Raw genomic sequence first — 16,515 nt, forward strand, 5'->3', positions numbered from 1 at the left:
ATCCTCCCTAAGCCAAGCTCTCACAGTAACAAATCCGCTGGCAGGAGGCCTGTTGGTGGACTCAGTCCAAGACCTCATCCTGAACAGCAGCCAGGGGCTCTGCAGAACAAACTCACCGCAGCTTTATGACCTTTCCCCTCCAACTCTTCACCCCATACAGAACCTTGCACCAGAGAGCTCCCCCACCACACACATCTTACCAAGAGCCTGTTTATCCCTCACGAGCTGCTTTGAAGGACACATTTAGGTTGCCTAACCCTGTCTTGTCACTTGTTCTGCATACCAGCCAAACAAGCAGGATCATTAGACTGGCTGACAATGGCACTGGGTCACTAAACTGCCAGCAAACATTTAATTCGGCACCTACCATAAACCTCATTTCAAATTTTAATGCGTGAAGATGTACCTAAGCCATCATTGCTCAGAGTCTTGTGCTCACCAGCTTTGCATAGCCTGAGGATGGATGCAGAAATTAACTGGTGAGAATGAAGTAAACAGGAAAAAAAAAAAAAAAAAAAAAAAAAAGGAAAGAAAAAAAAAAAAAGAAAGAAAAAAAAAACCCAAGGAATTCTTCCTGTTTACCTCAACCTCAGCAGCTAATTTCAGTAACCGCTCTTTCCTTTTATGCTTCCCGAGGTTTAAAACTGCGCCGGCAGCTTTGTGCACATTCCTTCCCCTTAATAGTTCAGTTCCCAGGCTGACATTTTTTTGTCTCTGCTACAATTTTCATTTAAGCTAGCAACTTACTTGCTAGGCTGCTCATTTGAGTCAATAGGCATGAGGGTTTGCCAAGAACACTAGCCAGGAGGCAATTGCTTGATGTTGTTTTGTTGCGGCGGTTGTTTCAAAAAGATAATATAATAATAATAATAATAATAATAATAATAATAATAATAATAATAGTGAGTCAGTGCTGGTGCTCTCATGGTCAGACATAATTTCTTTCATGTTAACATGAAGCCACACAATGACTTCTAGGGTGCACCGATGTATCCCTCACGGACTTGCAGGTCAGGTTATTTCATTTACTTTGTTCTTTGCACAAAGTGAAAATTAAATGACAAGTTTGACCTTTTTTAGCTCCATAAAGCATTTCACGAGGAGCCCTTTTAGAAATTGTCCCCACTTCTGTCCTAATTCCACCACTTATTAAGCATCCACCTTCGGGTTTGTAATTTGACTTGGTAAAATTATTCATGCTGCTTTTCTTTCCCGTTGATACCTTGGCACAGCACACAGGCAGATCAGAGCACAACAGCAAGGTCCTGAGTCACAGACAACATTCATCTGCCTCTGTGCAGACAAGAGACTGCCTGTGAATACAGTATTCAGTAAGCGCATGAGGAAATATTTTCATTAGGCTTTTCCATTTTTTTTTCTTCCTTTTTGTGAGGCACAATGGACTACAGTTACTTTTTTTTTTTCTTTTCCTTTAGAAATAAAACTGCCACTACCACATGTGATATTAAAAAGCCACTACCCCCATATCTTTTACTTCTGTAGTCAATACTGAGATCTCAGCCAAGGGCACAGCCTCATCATTTGCATGTCAAGATGAAAATAATCCATTTTGATCCTCTATAGAAAACGTGGTAATAGTGGAAGAAGCTCAGAAAACATTACCCATCTCTCTGTGCCATGGGAGTCTTGAGGGAATAGCATTCCAGAGAGGGGTGTGATGCTGCAGTCCAGTGCTGCCTGAAATGCTGAGAAGAGCACAAAGAGGAATTCAGACACAACAGAAGTTATCCTGACAACAATTGCATCTATGCTGATGGGGAGAGAGCATTAATACACATACACACACATATATAAAGGACATAAAAAGAACAACTGAAATAAAGGCTGGCTTCATCCCTTCATCTCTTCTAGTGGTAGCACTTAACTGACATGGCTAAACTTGGTGTGTTACAGATCTCTAAACTTGAAGTATTTGAGATGTCTAACCTAGGGATTTTTTTACCATTGCTACTCAGTGGGGAGGGAAAGAATCCTATGATGTTTATTAATGATGAGTGGGTTAAATTAAAGCCAAGATGGATTGGGCAGACATTGAAGAGACCAATTTATATGTAGATTTGCAGCTGGGTATCAGACCTGTGCTTTTAAAATGGGTTATGTCTGAGCTGACCTGGCTAGAGAATGCACTTTTCAAATCAAGCACCATGTGCCCATACTTCGTAATACTCTTTTTTTTCCCCTCTATAAGCAGATAATTTCTCCATTCAGAAAGCTTTCAGACAGTGGGGAGGTTTGTGGTCCACACTGTAATCAATAGATCCCCTGCTTTTCAGAGCAGAGAAATATGGCCAAGTTATTGTGCAAGTATGGCAAGTACAGCTTCTCCTGGGAGCTGTTTTGGGTAGTGGGTTTTGGTAAGCATCACATCTTTATCCACCTCCTTATCTGTAAATACTCTTTTTTCCTCTTCAGATCTGGAAGAGGAACTTTGCCTTCAGGAGATGGTTTATTACAGCCTTTGGCTGAGTTGGGTGAAAGGACAATCAGATTTTGAACCTGCACCACTCCCCTGAGCCACTTTCTCCCAAGGATCTCCTCAAGATTCAACACCAACTCTAGATTTTGGCCTTTAGGGACGTAGTCAGCTCACACTGGCTTAAAACTCCTTAAATAGGTTATAGTTACAGCTTGTGATGTCAAAACATATTTAAAAACTGACTCACAGAAACTGAGACAGTAAAGAGATAAAGAGTTATCACATGAGTCCAGCCCTCACTTTGTAATGTCTTGTGTCTCCAGTGTCTTCAGCGTTTCCAGCTGAGGCACCACTATGTTTACATATCTGCAAACATCAACAACCCTGATTTGAAACATGGCCTTCAGAGTATCATCTATAAAGTGATGGAGAAAATGCTCCCTCACAGCTCACACTTACACTTTCAGTTAGCTCCTTCCTCTTCTTCAGGGAAATAAAAAGTCCTCATAAACCAGAAAGAAAGAAAAGGTAAAGAGAGACATGGAATGGGGAAAAGCAAATAGCACCAAATAAAAATTATAGAGGGTAACATGCAAGAAATCGACAAGCTTAGAAACAGAATCTGTTACAGGCTAATTTTTAACAAGAAGAGCATTTATGTGTATTAATGAGGTAACAATGATGATGGACAGATACTGATATTTATGTTCTTTGTTAATTTTGGGGGTGTAAACCCCCTCATTTCAAATATGCACTTTATTTGTTGACAGAATTTGTTAATTTTGGGGGCGTAAACCCCCTCGTTTCAAATATGCACTTTATTTATTGATGGAACCTTCAGAAAAAGCACACCAAATCTGTAAAACTGAAATATGGGAGCCAGGAAAGTAACTCTCTCTCTGTTAATCCACAAGGATTCCTCCTACCGAACTCTCGTTTCTTTCCTTATTCTTCTCCATAGCCAAACTGCTTTCCATGCTCTTCTTCCTCAGATCACCTGAGAATTACCCAGGGATCCTAAGTGTTATGACTGAGACTTTTTTTTTTTTTTTTTTTGCAGCAAAATCCTGTGTTAAATCTCCTGGATATTTGGTAGGAAGCAAAGAGACTCAAAATCTGCAAAAATAATATGTGCTAAAATTTGCGGAAGGAATAAAATGAATGCATGTGCCATGGCACTACCCTGTACTACTTCCCATCTGGGAGGAAAGAAATAGGCATTTCAGCTTAATAATATGCATGGTTCTCCCATTAGATTCCAGAATCTCTTAATGTAGATACACATCATTTTCTGGATATCAACAAACCACTTGAAGTATTATTTATACTCAAGGCTAGAATGATTGCCATGAGAATAATTGTGTAAAGGCTGGAATAGGAAAACAAAATTAACATTGCTGAATGGTATTCAGGCCTCAGTGATTTGGCAAACTTAGCAAAGATCACATGTCAGTTAAGTGACAGATATGAGCCATTGCAAAAAAAAAAAAAAATACAGTGGTATTTCTTGAAAAATATCTGATAGAATAAAGGTTAATGTTATTAACATCCTGCTTGGTATGCAGTTGGTGTGAATGCAATATGTTCTTTATGATTTCTGTTTTCAAATATCAATGATACCTGTGGTTTTGGTTGGAGGGGTTTTGGGTTTTTTTTTTTTATTAATAGTGTGTAAGGATGTATTGATTTTTTTTTCCTTTCTTTGTAAAAATAATTAGAGCTGTTAAGCTTGGAAGAAAATGACTTAAACAGATTAAATCCCAGCCTACATAACTGAGCCTATGAAACTAAGGCTTTCTTCAGTCGTTACAGCATTTTATTCTTCTTGGTTAAATTCAAATTCATTTTCTGCTTCTCTCTCTGGGGGTTAAGAGCTGCTTCTTCACAGTCAGCCTCTCCCCAGATCCTTTGGGATGTACCATGGTTTAGATCGACCTTCGTACCCTGAATTAGTGCAAGTTTTGTGAAACACAGTCCCAAAGAGGCAGCATGTACTCTTCACTCAGTGTCTGTGGCTCATGGACTGATTTATCCCGCTCTTCCTACAACTGCTTTGATTCAGAAATTTAGATAGTTTAAGTGCAAGGAACCATAGAATCACAAAATCACAAAATTATAGAGCAGTTTTGGTTGGAAAAGCCCTCTAAGATCATTGAGTCTAATCATCAGCCTAACACCACCATGGCCATTAAACCATGTTTCATGAACACCTCCAGGAATGGTGACTCCACCACCTCACCAGACAGCCTGTCCCAACACCTGACCACTCTTCCAGTGGCTTTTTTTCCCTAATATTCAGTCTCAAGGCCATTTCCTCTTGATTATTAGCAGATATCAGGCAGAAGAGACTGACCTCCACCTCAGTACAACCTTCTTTTGGAAGATCATGTACAAGCAATGAACGTGATAACTTATCTGAATATGACCATACAGATTAATCAACACCACACTGTCTCCGTCCATCTTCCAAACAAAAGCTCCCAGTCTTCATCAGTCCTTCCTGTTAGCGGAAGTTCTGCACCCTGCTTCTCATTTGCTTCCGTTTCTTTCTCCTCCTCAATCTTAATTTCACAGGCGCTAGTTTCCTCTCACCTCCCTGGTAGGGAACTGCAGAGGGTTCTGCAATTTCCATAAGTACTGATGATTCCACAAATCCCTCCAGCATGTGAGTTCTCTCTCACAGAGTTTAAGGAACACAAGTAAAAATATCCTGCCTGGTTTTCTGTGAGTTAGTTATGTTAGATCTATGCTCTAGCTAGCAATGATGATCTGGGAACATCACATGTGAAGCCCCGCGTGGTGAAGGAGGACACAGCCACTGAGGAGAAAGTAGTCACCAGAAAACCTGTCAACAGTCAGCTTCCAAAGAAAGTTTTAGAGCAATATGAAACATAACTTAGCAAAATTCATGCTATGATGACAATTACTGAGTTACAAACAAATGTAAGGTCAGGAGAATGATGCCAGAAAGGCCCAAGTCCAACATCCTGAGCCAAATGCATCCAAACAGTTAGTTGCTCAGTGCCACTCAAAGCATCGCTTTGGATAATGATCCCGACCTGTGGAGCACAGGCATGCTGGAGGCTGACATGGGATGCTGGGCCACATCAGGGGACACAACGCTGTCAGATGTAGTGACACTAGAGCAGGCTTTTTCCGTGTCCTTTCCTCTTGCAAATCTTTGCCTGACAATGAGCAATGTGCAGTCTGTTGATCTGTTACAAGCGTTTTTTTCCCTTTTTGCCTGTGTTTAACCACGTTACATTGGGTGTCATCACACACACCATTCCCATGTAAGACACGTAACATGTCCTAAAGGTAAGTGATTTTTCAATTCCAACCACTCATTCATTTTCTGGTGACCCTCCACTTTCTCCATTCTGACCCATCTCTTAATCCACTTGATTTTAAAACTAGGCAGGCTTTGATTTTACCCCTTGCTCACCCTTTAAATCTCATTTCTTATCCCCTAACTCAATTAACACAGCTTAGTTAAAATTGTTGCAAACATCTTTTGGGGGATTATCCTCTTAATCATAATTTTAAAGTGAATGGCATGTTTAATAATCTGTACTCATGATGTAATCAGAATTTTTTTTTAATACTATGAAAGCTATTTCATAATATTCTAAATTACTCATCATTTAATTAAGGTTATTAGAAGATTAAAAATTAGATATAAAGATGAATAAGGAATAAATCTGAAGCTTGCAACCATTGTTTCCAGAATGAATGACCACATTAAGGTCTTCCCAAAACTAAAGTGGCAATACATCTTTTCTCCCACAAGATTCTGCTTTAGAAACATGCTTTTGTTTTTGGGAGAAGCAAAGAGAGGGGATTAAAAGCCTTTGAAATTGTTCTATAAATAATATGAACCCACTGAGTATCAGCCTGTCCCTTCACCAGAGCCAAAACAAGTACCCAAAACACCAGGATCACCTCCATAACCAGAAGAAAATTCCTCTGCTTGCAAAACTGTGTTAAAGCTGCTGCACAGAACCCATGTGAGAAGACGCTTTGGAACGCCTAACAAAGGACATAGTGTACCCTGTCCCTCAGACATGATGATGTCTGGTGTACCCACAATCACCTTGTCTCCAGCCCATGGCACCCTGGGTGGAAAGTGGATCATGAGCATTCATAGACCACCATGTTCAGGAAAGCCAAGCCAGCAGCCCTGCCTACATCTGACATCCAAATGCAAGGCATAAACAGTTTTCAGAGGTTTTCACCTTGGACACTCACATAGATTTTAAGCAGCTTGAGTCTGTTTTGTTGTCGTAGTGGTAGTTTGGGTTTTTTTTTTCTCAATTTTGTTTCCTTGTAGCCATTGGAAGGTGAAATGCACCTCACACTAAACCTATTCTAGAGGGATTTGGGATCTGATTGTGCATTTGTTCCACAAATAACTCCCACCCCAGCCTGCCAGTCATTCCCCTTGCATAATTTACACAAAAGCCTGAGGGAGTTTTCATGCAAGAGGACTTGAGGGTCAAGCATACTTTAGAAGAGATTCATTTTACTTCTTTTTCTTTCTTTTTTCCTTTTCTTTTCCTTTTGCTTTTTCTTTTTCAAAGTAAACTTAAACAGCTTTAAAACTCTTGCAGCATTCCCAAGCTGAGATCAGAGCCAGGCACAAAAGGGCAAATTGTGGCCCATGGTTTAAGTGTCCAAGGTTTTCAGTAAGTAAAAAAAGGGATCACTGACTGCTCTGAGCCCCAGCCCCAAACTTCCACCAAAGTCAGCATGCATGGGCTCAGGGTGTGAGGCTCTTAAAATCATTTTGGTGAAGTCAAAGGCTCAAAAGCTATGCCTGAGAATAGCAGAAAGGAATTACATTGTCCACTCTTAAAATGTTAGCAACCACATTTCGGGTTTTTTTTTTCTTCTTTCTCTCTCTCTCTTTTTGTGTTGGGTATGTTTGTTTGTTTGGGGGGGGGGGGGGGTTGTTGTTTGTTTGTCATTGTTGTTGTTGGGTTAGGGTTTTTTGTTTGGTTGGGTTTGTTTGTGCTTTGGGGTTTTTTTAAGACAATTTATTTGTCCTGAAATAAAGAGTTTATTATACCTCATATTACTGTTACAAGATCTTGATATATCACAAAGTGGAAGAGTTATAGCATGTACCAACTCTCAACCAGGAAAAATGAACCTGATTCATAATTCACTTTGAGAATGTCTAGTTAGTCAATCAAGTGATTTGTAATCATAAAGGCTGCCAGGAATTGAATGAATAATGGACCGTACTAAAATCCTTGGATTTTCTAGTATTCTTATTTCATTATGTGACTTTTATTGCTGTTTCTGATAGTTGTCTCTCTTTCAGCAGAACAAATTAAACTATTCATATTTATTGGAAGTAATATATTTGACTGTTTAATGTGCACAACGAATACACAAATGGAGTGACCACCCAATGTAACAACAGAATGTGATGTGTTTTTTCTCTCCACAGAAGCTAAACCTTTAGAATGTGAAGCTTGGATAGAAGCAGTCATTCCCTTTCCTCCCACCCACCCCTCCTTGTCCCCACTATGTTTTTCCTCTTGAAAGGATTTGGGGGTAATCAATCCTAGCATAGATCATATTGTTACAGAACATTTTCTCAAGTTGTTTTATATCTATGGAAATGACATAATTCAAATAGCATGGCATCTGTTAAAGAGCAACTGCTTCACCCTCTTTCTTTAGCTGAGAAGCATCTTAACACTGTATGATTATCTAATAAGATGTGACCTGCATCTCTGCATTTTTACCAGTAATCCAGCAGAATCAGATAGGTTTTCTAAGACAGAGTTGGAAACAAGAAACAGCTACCCGGAGCATGAAATGGTGCAGAAGTTGTAGCTTAATAAGTGTTAATTATATTCACATGTATATTCAAATTTCTTTATGTTCAGTTCCTTTTTCAGGCTTTTGCTGAAGAAAGGGAAAAAAAAAAAGGAGAGAGAAAAAAAAAAAAAAAAGCTTTTGGACCATGCAGTTAGCATTACCCAGAGACTCTCCAAACTGCAGATTTCTCTTACACCAGAATTTTAACTCATTGTTTGCTGTACTGTTTATTTTCTCACGCATCCCTAAATATGTGGTTTTGACACCCTAACAACTGAATCAGGCAAAGCTGTGTTTTTAAATGATGGCACCCACATCGTGATATACTTTATTTTTGACATTTCCATCTACCTACCCTCGTCAACATCAAATATCAAGTAGCCAATATGCCTTGGTAGGTTTCTGTCTCTTTTTCTCATTTTGAGAGCCCTAGCCTGGTGGGGCTAGATTATCTTTAGGGTCCCTTCCAACCCAACCATTCTATGAGTCTGTGATTTACAATTATGCTGGTGTTATTTTATTTTTTTTGCTTCATGGGGGATATGTATGACACAGAAAAGAAGTGTTAAGCAATAAAATTAAATTTTGGTTCAAATACAATTAAAATATTTGGGTGATATTTTAGCCAGAAGGATTTTAAGTATTTTATTGGCCCTGTATTTGTCATCCAGATGTGAGGTTTAGACTTTCCCAGTAAAAACAATCGTTCCTTCATTAAAAACATCACACAGGACATGCACATGGCATCACCCAACAGTAAATCACAACCAGCCCAGGATCAGAATGTGGGAAAACACTTATTTCAGGAAATTTCAGGAGATTTTGGATCAAACTCACAGCTAAACCTGAATTTAGAAAACCAGTATATAATTAGTCAAATTGAAATATAGCCAGGACACTGCTCCTACAGTTACAGGCATTCTCATGCTATTTTACACTTTCTCCAAAGCTGTTGTCATCTCAAAGGGACAATATCAAGCCAAATATAAACTACAGCTGAAATGTAACTAGCTGCAAGCCTAGATGCACATTGGGACATCTTTTGTTTCCACTAAAAACCACAATATTCGGAACTTAAATCTGTGAAAATCCTCCTAGCCCGGACATTATGTCACCAAGTCAGTGGTTGAGAGGAGATCTGGAAAGTAAAAGAGCAAAATTGTCAAGAAAATATTCTCTCTGTTAAATAAACTGGAAGGAAAAAAATACAAAAAGCATAACAAACATTTAAAATACTCCAATCTTTACTAACTGAAGGCTACAAACCATCCCTAGGACATTAATCAGAAGACAAAAGACAGTTTTGATGAGAAGTATCACAGGTAATTTTAATGTCATTCCTGCCTGCTAATGCTTCACTTTCTAATTGCTTAAAACAGACAAAAAATACACAACCTCAAAAAATTGCATTAGTCCAGTGTGCAGTATTGGCTGAAGACATGTATTTTTCCTAACTAAAGTCATTGTCAGTGTTTCTAGATGAAGGGGAACCATAGCAGCTGGTTAACAAACCTCATTACAGAATCCCAACCTGATGGGGGTTGGAAGGGACCTCTGGAAATCAACCAGTCCACTCCCCCTGCTAAAGCAGGGGCACCTACTGCAGGTTACAGAAGATCACAATGTCCAGGTGGTTACAGAATCTCTCCAGAGAAGGAGACTCCACAGCCTCTCCAGGCAGCCTGTTTCAGGCCTCCAGCATCCTCACAGAAAAGAAGTTCCTCTTCCTGTACAGATAGAAGCTCCTGGGTCCCAATTTCTGCCCATTGCCCTTTGTCCTGTCACTAGACACCACTGACCCATCCTGTTGCTTCCCACAGGCCCTTTAGCTCTCACAGAACATTGAGAAGACCCACAACTCTCAGTCTGCTTTTCTCCAGGCTAAACAGCTCCAGACCTTTCAGCCTCTCCTCATAAGAACTCACATTGAACTCTCTAGAAAAGGATGCTCAACTAGGATAATAAGGTAGTCACAAGCTCAAGCCTCCATGTTACATTTGTCATGTTAAAACTCGGTGGATCTTGAGAAGACTTCCCTTCCACGGCCACGATTTCCACCAGGACACAGGTATAGTTTGCTAGTGATAATCTTCTTGGTATCCTGGAATAGAGTTAAGCTCAAAAGCTGCTTAGAGCCAGAGCTATATTTTTTAAGACAGTGTAAATTGAAAGAAATTACAGGTGCAGCTAATTTTAATAGTTCTTGAACTACATAGAATCCCTCCATATTTATTACACTACTGGTGATGGTAATAATGAGGCACTGCTGTGGTAAGCTGTGTGCACTTAACTTTTTCTCAAAAGGGAAAAAAAAAAAAAAACAAAGTATGAATACTGTAAGGGCTGTAAAATCTGAAATGAGGAATCTCTGCTCAGCTGTTTGGTGTTTTCATTCATGCCCATGGTGGACAAGCAGAGATTTGCTACTCGTTGAACACCAAGCTCTGCCTAAACGAGCAGATTTAATTGTGCTAAATTTCCCACATTTTCCCATGCTACAGAACTTTGCTCTTCAGTACAGCAACAAGTGCAGCAGAGAGGTCAATTTTACTGCTACTAGTATACTAGCCCCATAATAGCAAAGGTTAATGATTGGGCAAGAGACCTTACTTCCTCTGCTAATGCTGTTCAGAAGCTTATGACTGTTAGCCACTTGAATGACACTTCCTACATTAAGCAACTTCAAACTTCTAGGTAGGGGGGAAAAATAAATTCCTGGGAAAGTTGCAATTAACCCTGAGTGGACTTTCAAGTCACCAATATACCAGCTGGTGCTTATACTTGTCTGCCTCCATGGATAAAGTCAAATGATTGAAGCTGAGGATCTTAGAGGTCTTTTCCAATCAAAACAATTCTATGATTATTTGATTTACCAAGAGAACCTATGTGACAAACAGGATCCCTGTACTCAAATACTGGAATGGCCACACCTTGAGTATTGGGTTAAATTTTGGGTCCCTCACTACAAGAACAGCATTGAAGTGCTGGAGCACATACAAAGAAGGTCAATAATGCTAGTGAAGTGCTGAAGAACAGGTTTAGTGAGAAGTGTGTTTCTTTGGAGGAGCATGTGGGGAGATCTTTCTTTCTACTATTACCTGAATGGAGGTTGCATCCAGGTTGATGTTGGTCTCTTCAACCTAGTAACAAGCACAAGGGCAAGAGGAAATGGCTTCAAACTGCACCAGGAGAGGTTTAGGTCATATCTTAGGAGAAACTCCTTGACTGAAAGGGTTCTCAAACTCTCTTCCTCCAACCTACCTCCCCCACCCGTCCACTATGGGAGGTGGTGGAACAGATGTTTCAAAGACTCAGAGATGTGGTGCTGCGTGACATGGTTTAGCAGCAGACTTACTAGAGTTAGAGAACGATTGGACTCAATAATCTCAAAGATTTTTCTAACCCAAGTGATTCTACAATTCTGTTTTCAGAGATGTGACCGTGGCCAGTTTTAGGTACATGGATCTACCAATATTTTTCTAACCCTTCATCTCACTGGTTGAGCTGAGTGACTTAGAGATGAGTTAAAAAGAAGGGGATCTTCAGCTTCTACACATCCAGCAGCTCCTCACCCACCCTGCAGCTGTGAAAGTATAGCCCTCAGTAATGAACAAAAAAAGCTACTCCACGGTTCTGAACACACAAAAAAAAAGTATTTATGACCAAGGTCCGACTGAACACTTACCTCTTCAGCAAGGATCTTTCCTTTAGTGCTATCCAGAAGTCTGGCACAGGACCTAGTAATTATCTTCTACCCAAAAAAAAAAATTTAATATATATATGCAAAGAAATGGATGCAAAACTGGTTCTAGGTAAGTGTTTTCATGCTCCCCTATCTAGAGAGTTGATGAAACATGGAATCACAGAATCACCATGGTTGGAAAAGACCTTTAAGATCATCAAATCTAACCACTACCTAACTCTAACAGGACCACTTGTACACCATATCCTTGAACACCACATCTAGATGGCTTTTTAAATCCTCCAGGGATGAGGATTTAACCACCTCCCTAGGCAGCCTGTTCCAGTCTTTTAGAACCTTTTTTGGTGTAGTCATTTTCCATAACATCCAACCTAAACCTCCTCTGGCATAACTTGATGCTATTTCCTATCATGTGCCTAGTGAGAAGAGACAAACCCTCACCTGTCTCCAGCCTTCTTTCAGGGAGGTGTAGAGAGCCAAAAGGTCTCCCCTCAGCCTCCTCTTATCCAACAACCCCAGTTCCCCCAGCTGCTCCTCTTAAGACTTATTCTCAAAACCCTTCACTTCATTACCCTTGTCAACTGATGTATTCCTCTAAAATGTTCTGCCAAATCAGCAATTTGTTTTGGAAACTGTTCTGTAAATAATTTTTGGTTACTTCACAGCTAGTCCAGTTACCAGCACAGACCCTGTCCCAACACATATGCTGGAGATCCTTCTGATGTACTATTCAGCGTTGTAGAGGTCAGGGCTCACCACAGTGCTGAACTTGGTGCCTTGGCAGTGCTGGATTAACAGCTGGACTTCATGATTGGAAAGGCCTCTTCCAGACAAACAATTCTGTGATTCTACGTCTCTATGACTCATTGAACAAAGCTGTGCCTCTAGTTTCTTCACAAGCACCGTTAGCTTGTTCCAATCCCTTAACTCTGTGATATATGTGCAACTCACAGTCATGTTCAGCCCAGTTCCTACTGTTACAGAAGGGGTGGCAGACCTCTACCCCTTTTAAGCTATACTTGGATTTGTGCTTCTGGGATGTTGGGATCAACTGCATCCACTGGTAGATAACACATAGAGGATGGTTTGGACCCTTCGAAAGAACATTTGGATTGGCTGTTGCAAGTTTCAATTTGGCTGTTTCTCCTGCCCAAGGAGATTGAGGTCCACTTTGCCTTCTCCTAGGAGGAAGCTCCTGACAGCTTAGCTCCAGTATGCTGCCTCTACTCTTAGCAGTCTTGTGTGAGCTCAACCAGTGCTGTTCCAGCAAAAGACCATGAATGTGAAACTCGTTGCAGCCGACAGCCCAGTGGGAACCCAAAACATTGCCTGCAAGACATTTCTCTCCAGCCACACACAGCCCACAAGGATGGATAATCAGAGAATAGTATTTTGAGCAGGTCATCATTCTATTCTGTTCAGTACACTAACAAGATCTGGGTATGGGCATCTGCAGAGGATGTATCTATCTGCAAGCCTAACCATCTCAGGTAGCTCATCTTAGCAGCATGTCCCATCCACAGAAGGCCTGTGTAGAAAGACATTGGCTTCCCCTTATCTTATCTTATCATGTCATCTCAATTTCCTCGTCTCATCTCCTAGAATCATAGAATCAATCAGGTTGGAAGAGACCTCCAAGATCATCCAGTCCAACCCATCATCCAGCCCTATCCAGTCAACTAGACCATGGCACCGAGTGCCTCATCCAGGCTTTTCTTCAACACCTTCAGGGATGGTGACTCCATCACCTCCCTGGGCAGCCCATTCCAATGGCAATCACTCTCTCTGACAAGAACTTCCTCCTAACATCCAGCCTAGACCTACCCTGGCACAACTTGAGACTGTGTCCCCTTGTTCTGTTGCTGGTTGCCTGGGAGAAGAGGCCACCCCCCACCCGGATACAAGCTCCCTTCAGATAGTTGTAGACAGCAATGAAGTTCCCCCTGAGCCTCCTCTTCTCCAGGCTAAACACCCCTAGCTCCCTCATCCTCTCCTCATAGGGTTTGTGCTCCAGACCCCTCACCAGCTTTGTCACCCTTCTCTGGACATGTTCCAGCACCTCAACACCTTTCTTGAATTGAGGGGCCCAGAACTGGACGCAGGACTCAAGGTGTGGCCTGACCAATGCTGAGTACAGGGGAAGAATAACCTCCCTTGTCCTACTGGCCACACTGTTCCTGATGCAGGCCAAGATGCCATTGGCTCTCTTGGCCTCCTGGGCACACTGCTGGCTCATCTTCAGCTACTATCTATCAGTACCCCCAGGTCCCTTTCTTCCTGGCTGCTCTCAGCCACTCTGTCCCCAGCCTGTAGCGCTGCTTAGGGTTGTTGTGGCCAAAATGCAGAACCCTGCACTTGGCCTTGTTAAATCTCATCCCATTGGCCTCTGCCCACCCATCCAGCCTGTCCAGGTCCCTCTGCAGGGCTCTCCTACCTTCCAACAGATCAACACCTGCTCCTAGCTTGGTGTCATCTTCACCAAGCTGCCTGTAGCAGGAAACTGTCACTGGTTGAAGGCTCTCTACGGGCCCCCATGGTCCCTACCATGGTCCCTGCTGCCAGCCAATGTACTTTTTTGGGCAAGGAAGACAGATTCAGCTGAGTACATTCTGGGAGGTACACATCTCTCTTTCCTCCAGGGTGCTTGAGAACCCACAGCATTTCTCCTTCAACCAAGGGATGGAAAGTTCAATATTTGACATCTAAATATTTGGGCAGATCAGACTCCAAGAAATTGTTCATGTTTAATGCACAGGCTTAAACAATAAGTATTTATTTTCATTGAAACAACTAAAATAAGTGTGTTTTCAGAAATGCACTGAACTTGCTGTTACTTCCATGGAATTCCAGCGTGATGAGAAGAGTTAGACTAACACCAAAGCAGGGTGTGACCAGAGTCCAGCCCAGTGTTTGTACTTCATCCAGCAAGCCCTAGGCAACAATCAACCTGTGTTTTTGTAGCACAGAGATTTCATGTTTTAGTGGGAGAAAGTTTAGCAAATGTATTATTCACTCTTATTGCTTCTTTTTGATTAGAGAATGAGGTAAGGAAGGAAAATGTTGGGGAGGAGTCTCTCCAAAATCAGCTAAAAGTGGGGATATGCTGATATACAGCCACTGAGATCCCCACAAGGACTCCAATACCCCTGTGGTCAGACTTGCAAGCAACACTGTGCTATTTGCAGCTCCAAGGTTGGCACAGGTCTGTTTTGTCCGAAAATGAGCCCATCCCAGGGTCACAGCTGGAAGTTGTGTGCGGTCTGTAGGCAGCAGAACCTTGGAATAAAACACAGATTTCGGCTTATCTGAACTGTGGATGCCAGGAACAGGAACTGAGTAGTTTAGTGTGTTGCCTTCACAGGGCACAAATGGCTTTTTCCAGCTCCAGTCTGCTTTGCTCCCTGGTGGGAAATGCTTCTTCACACAAACTTCTCCCCGATCGATAGAGTGACAGCCCTAATGTATAGTTAGTGTATGTGTGAGGGTCATACAGCTGTCCCTTCAGTAGACATTAATCCTACATCCAGAACTATGCGAGAGGTTAATGTTTGCTAATCTAACAGACTCTGTTTCTCTCCAGTCCTGCAGGGATGAAAGGATGTGAGCTTCACTTAAGCTTTTTAAGTTTGGTCTGTGATGGATTCTGCCTGTTTTATTGCAAACGGGAGGGATGGGGGTGGAAATCTGTCTCTGCTCCTAACTAAGGCTTTCCAAGCCAAGAATACTGTAATCACTATTTACCAAGAGCAAAACTTCCCTCAGTGCCTAGTGAAGGAGCAGAAGGATTCCCCTGTGTGAGCCAAAAAGGATAATCAAGAAGGACGGGGCAGAAGGGATTGGAGAGTTTGCTCCCAAGCAAGACAAGCTCTGTGTTCAGAGCCAAAGCCTCCCTGGGGCTTGACTATCCAAGCAGGAAAAATGTGAACTGTTGTATTTTGTGCCTTTCCCTTTAAAGTTGTTTGACAGTGAAAAACCATCAGAAATGAAACCACTGGGCAAAGTGATGCCAGAAAAGAGACAGGGTCCCTGTTCTACCAAAGAAGGCTTTGAAGGGACGCTCACGGCATCCCTCAGGATACCATCATTTTCCAGACTGCTGTGCCTTGAGGCAGCCACCCTTGTCTTACTGCAGGCTAACCCACACTGCAAGGTTTCACCAGATAATGTAGAGATTTCTAGGAACTCTCAGGAGCAAAAATATATCTCTCTTTATAGCAGTCCCTTCACAACCTACATTGTGTGTAGAAGGGAGAAGTTAGACTCTGTACAGAGCACAGAGATCTCATTCAAGTAAACACATGTCCCAGTCAAGGCAAGGCATATTTTTTTGGCATGATATCAAGGAAATCATGCTGTGGCCCAAGTACTGGTATTTGGATTCAACCTGAAATTACAGCAAATTAAAATAGGAAGTAGCAGGCTAACATCCTTATGGAGAGCTAAGGAGGAGAAGAGAAGAAAAAGAGGGGGGGGAGGGGGGGGGTAAAAGAAAAAAACATGGCTGTATCTTCAGAATTTCCAGGGTTTGCAGGGTGGTAGATCT

At 41.6% G+C, this 16,515-nt stretch overlaps 1 protein-coding gene across 1 annotated transcript in view; it reads right to left on the minus strand.

The window, feature by feature from the left end:
• The window catches only part of LOC135173379 (uncharacterized), a 47,402-nt gene that overhangs the window by 11,456 nt on the left and 19,431 nt on the right, over positions 1 to 16,515 (minus strand). Inside the window, exon 4 of the mRNA XM_064140239.1 lies at positions 1,624 to 1,706. The gene's annotated coding sequence lies outside the window, so the exon portion shown is untranslated. The remainder of the gene's footprint in view (positions 1 to 1,623; positions 1,707 to 16,515) is intronic.

Source organism: Pogoniulus pusillus, chromosome Z (genome assembly GCF_015220805.1).
Source record: "Pogoniulus pusillus isolate bPogPus1 chromosome Z, bPogPus1.pri, whole genome shotgun sequence".
In the NCBI taxonomy this organism is placed as follows: Eukaryota; Metazoa; Chordata; class Aves; order Piciformes; family Lybiidae; genus Pogoniulus; species Pogoniulus pusillus.